The 5,000-nt window shown below is 29.2% G+C and overlaps 1 protein-coding gene and 1 long non-coding RNA gene across 5 annotated transcripts in view; one reads left to right on the forward strand and one right to left on the reverse strand.

Annotated features, from left to right (window-relative positions):
- Positions 1–4,445, reverse strand: part of LOC124430503 — a 68,799-nt gene extending 64,354 nt beyond the window's left edge. The window contains exons 1-2 of the long non-coding RNA XR_006943778.1: positions 4,398–4,445; positions 3,921–4,195 (exon numbers count right to left, since the gene is read on the reverse strand). This is a non-coding gene — a long non-coding RNA (uncharacterized LOC124430503). The remainder of the gene's footprint in view (positions 1–3,920; positions 4,196–4,397) is intronic.
- The window catches only part of LOC124430501 (MAP/microtubule affinity-regulating kinase 3-like), a 366,230-nt gene that overhangs the window by 308,317 nt on the left and 52,913 nt on the right, over positions 1–5,000 (forward strand). The window lies entirely within an intron of this gene.

A 5,000-nucleotide genomic window follows, 5' to 3' on the forward strand; every position in this document is an offset into this window, starting at 1 on the left:
GCGAATATAAAGCAGGCAACACACAATATGCGATACACCCGTCGGTAGTTTGCTTCCGCGTCAAAAGTGCAAACTCTCAATCTCGGATGATGGTGATAGATCGTCTCTCTCACGTTCAAACTCAGTGAGGGTTGTGTGTCAGAGTTTAAGAAAAGAAAAAAAAATTATCGCAAACGATATCGCCCACCTCCCCCTTTCGCCTTCGCCCTCACCCTCGCCCTCACCCTCGCCCTCGCCCTTCTCCCTCGCCCTTCTCCCATCCCTTGCAGTACGTTTTTTATTCGCACATTTTAGATCGTTTGTAAAAATTATTTTTAAAATATAATTATCCCCGTTGGCCAGAATAATTATTTACTAATAATATATATTGTGTGTATGTATATATATATATGTATATATATACACAAACACATACACACACATAATATATATTATTAAAAAAAAGTTATTATCGAGATGGAAAGAATAATAATTTATTAATAATAATTTTTTATTTAATATAAATGTGTATATATATATATATGTGTATATATATATATCATTTTTAAAATGTATTCGATAATTTTATAATAAAAATATTAATCTCCGATATTAATGATACGAATAATGTAATAAACGAATCATCATAAAATTTATTAAGAATAATATTGGTCATAATATGAGTCGCTCTTTTTTCTGTTATAAATGATAACATATAACATGATAACATATATATGTATGTATGTATGTTTTTTTTTTCTTTTGTATATAAAAATAAGAATTTCAGAACGAAACGTACTATTGCGATATTTTTCTCATATTTCTCACTGTGCGATCACCAAAATCGTGATCTCTGTTAGATCACAAAGAAAAAATTAGATCACAAAGAATCTCTTCGTATATTTTGCTTTTAATTCACGTTCTTAAAATTAGAAAAATAATCTAAAACGAATATTAATCACGATATTGATCACTTCTAATGTCGAATTTATTGAACGTCGTATTAAAGTATGTTTTGTAAAAAAGAAAAAAGGAAAAGAGAAAAGAATTGAAATCATTCAAAATAACACTTCATAACCATCGAATTGCATATTATTCGAAAAGAAAAGAAAAGAGAAAAAGATGATGGGATTAAATTTTTTTCAAATAAAAAAAAAAAAAAAAAAAAAAACAAAAAAGAAAGAAAGAAAAAGGAGAAAAAGCAAAAGAAAAGAAAGAGAAAGCAAAAATACGAATTTAATGCGTCGCTGACGTAACGAAAAAAAGAAAGAAAGAAAAAAAAAAGAAAAAAAGAAAAACAAAAAACAGAAAGAAAGAAAGAAAAGAAAAGGAAAAAAGAATATCTTCTCTATATGACATCATAAATGTATAATGTATAATATCATATGAGTATAAAATTTATACTATATTTAATATAGGATATTCATTTTATATTATTGTTAAAAAATATAAATAAAAAAGATATGCTAGAAAATATAAAGAAAAACATAAATTTTACGTTAATTTGTAATAAGAATTAGCCTTTAATTATTTTCTCACTCGTTCCATTTTACAAAATCAACGACTCGTTATATATATTTTATATATTTATTTAATTTAATCTGACGATAACTATCAACTCTCCTGAAGAAATCGATTTTATATACCTTCTATTATATATCCTCACATTTTACTTCCCGAATTACGAAACTCAAAGGAAACATTCTCGAGTCGTGAAATCGGATATCCTTCGTACGAAATAGAAACGTCCCGTGACTACCCTTCAAGGAGTTTCCTCTGTATCGCGAAGGACTCGTGTCCGAGTTGATCCAGATTAGAAGGGACCTTTCGATATTTTTCTATTCCTATACAAGAGTATGGCTTTCAAAGAATATATACATGTATATATATATATATATATATATATATATATATATGTATATATATATATATACACAGTATCTCTTTCTCTCTTTTTCATCCTTTGTGGTAAGGACTAGTCAGTACCTCTTATGAGGATACGCAGCCAATATCCTGATCCTCGGTAGGCGGATAATTGATCCGTACTTTTCCCTCGTTCGGTTCAGCTTCGTCGTTTTCACGTAGACCGGCGATAATTCTCCTTCTCTCTCTCTCTATCTCTCTATCTTTTTCTCTTTCTCTCTCTCTCTCTCTCTGTCTCTCTCACTTTTTCTCTTTTTCTCTCTTTCTCTTTCTAGTTCTCTCTAATTTTCTCTCTCTCTTTCTTCTTCTATATCTCTATATTTCTCTTCTTCTATATCTCTATATTTCTCTTCTTCTCTCTCTCTCTCTCTCTCTCGCCATCTTTCTTTCTTTATCTATTTTAGTCTCATTCTCTTTCTCTTTGCTCGTAAGAACTTCGAGTTTTGTTTTTTTTTTTTTCGTGAGCATGTAAGAATGATAAAAAAAAGTGAAAGAAGAATAGAAACGAAAGAAAGAAGAAAGATAGAGAATAAGGAAAATAGGAAGGAAGGATGGAAAGAAGGGAAGAAGAAAAAAAGGGAAAGGTCCTTTGCTCGGCTAAGCCCTCTTCCATCGTAAAGGACCGTACCGAATATCTTGAACCTTTCGTTTTAATTCCAACGAACGCCTCCGGTTTGCTCTTCCATTATTTGTCGGACAAAGCGAACGCTGCTACTCCTCGATGCCCAAGGGTATCAACTTCCGGCGAATCTCGAACGAACCGAGATTACAGTTTTCCGATATATGCTCTCTCTCTCTCTCTCTCTCTCTCTCTCACTCTCACTCTTTCTCTTTTTTTCTCTTTATTTCTCTCTCTTTCTCTCTTTCTTTCATTCTTTCGGTTTCCTTGCGAGTACAACCGAGAGAAGTTTATCGGGTCTTTATGAACTACAAAAAGGAAGATGGAGCTCTTTGAGAAAGTGGAAAAGTCGGAAGTTAGCCGAACAAATGTTATAACAGACGTAGTTTTACTTTTCGAGAAAAATTGTTCACGACGATTCCTAAGACTTTTTACATTTTCCTTGTACTTTCGGGAAAGACGATATAAATCATGGGTTTCTTTCTTTTTTCCTTTTACCACTTCTTCTTCCTTTCTTTTTTCTTCTTTTTTTTCTTCTTTTTTCTTTTTTAATTTTTTTTTAATATTATTCTTGCGAAGTGAATTTCTATTTAATGATATATATATATATATATACATTGAAATTTGTTTCTTTGAAATGTTTTTTGTTTATAATAATTTTTCGACACGACGTGCTTCGTTGAATCTTTGTTATCTAGTAGTTAATTAAAAAAAAAAAAAGGGAAGAAAGTAGATTTCAATGTAATAAATTGGTTTTTAATTAATTAACGACAGTATCTATCTCTTTTTTTTTCCTTTTCCTAATGCTCTATTTAACGACAATGAGAAGAACGACGGAATTAAAATCATTTCTATCATTTTAAATATCTAAACAAGAAAAATAGAAAATTATTCAAATAGAATTAACACATTCTTATACATATTGATTCCATATCAACTTATCTATTAATTTATATACACAAGTATTTATAGAAAAAAAAAAAACAAAGATATAAAATATCAAATACACATACACACACACACACACACACACACACACATATATATATATAAATTATTTAATCAATTAATTAAAATATCCTTCTTACGCTTAATTACATATATAAAAAAAAAGATACATATAAAGAGAAAGAAATAGAAAGAATATGTAAAAATAATAAAAAGTATAACAATTTAAGACGAAAAGTTTCTACCGTTATGATATAAGATAAGTCAGTTGTTTCAACGTCTTTCAGTTAGGTTTTCATGGGAAAAAAGTGGAATGGGAAAAAAGAAGAAGAAAAAAGAAAAGAAAAAAAGAGAGAGAGAGAGAGAGAAATTATAACACGGCAAAGTATCTATCTCGCTAGACATTAATGGGCACGAGCACTCAGATTACTCACTAAAGTACAGTACTTACGCCTCTGTATATCCTTCTATGCCGTTATAAGTTAGCGCTCGCGCAAGCACACACACAAACACACCCAGAGTGCACAGAGATAGCTCACAACGCTATCTCCTTCGGTCCAAACTGCTTCCTCCGCTAATCAGGTTTACGACTGCTTAATTGGCTCCACTGAAGTGCTCACGCGCGCATTCAACCTTGACCCCAAGGAATGTCCCTTATTTTCATTATATTGTAACGATCCTAAACTCGTACGAAATACTTTCTTTCCTTTTCCCCATTCGATTTATCTACGACGAATTTATTAGGTTAATCAATATTGCATTTTACTATCAGTTTGTCGTTTTATTCGAAGATAGAAATTAGTAAAAGTAAAGGAAAAAAAACAAAAAAAAAAAAAAGGGAAAAGAAAAATAAAATATATGTAAATATTTATATATTAATTTTATAAATGAAGATTTATAATAATTATAAATTATTTATTTCTCTAACATTAGAGAAAGCTTTCGAGTATCTCGCTTCGACGATGTTTACTCTAATACGATCTAAACGTTACTGATATGAGTCTGTCATCTCCTTTAGTCAAAGTCACGTGATAAACTAATGAAAAAAAAAAGAAAACAAATGAACGAGACATCAGAAGAAATGAAAACAAAATAAAGGTTCACATTGTCATACGATAATCAAAAGATAAACATTCGATGAAGAATATCTTTCCGATTGTATGTAGATGATATTAAATCGAGTAATATTAAATTAATATAATGATAGTTAATATTTTCATATCGGTATTTTTCTTAAATATAATAAAAAAAAAAAGTAGGAAAAATTGCTTTTCTTATTTTAATTTAAAGTTTGACAAATAAAAAATTAAATAATTGTTTCTATAATATATATTTTTATGATATCCGACTTTATACATTTTCAAATCTTTTTTTAAAATATATTTTGGGATTGATAAATAAAAACGAAAGAGCAGATAATGAATGAACTTTATTTGCAACGAAATAATAAGTTTCATCTTAAAAACATTATAAAACTTAAATTAAAAATTAAAGTCGATGGTTAATTAATTTTTTATTAAAATAATATTCC

Source organism: Vespa crabro, chromosome 18, assembly GCF_910589235.1.
Source record: "Vespa crabro chromosome 18, iyVesCrab1.2, whole genome shotgun sequence".
In the NCBI taxonomy this organism is placed as follows: Eukaryota; Metazoa; Arthropoda; class Insecta; order Hymenoptera; family Vespidae; genus Vespa; species Vespa crabro.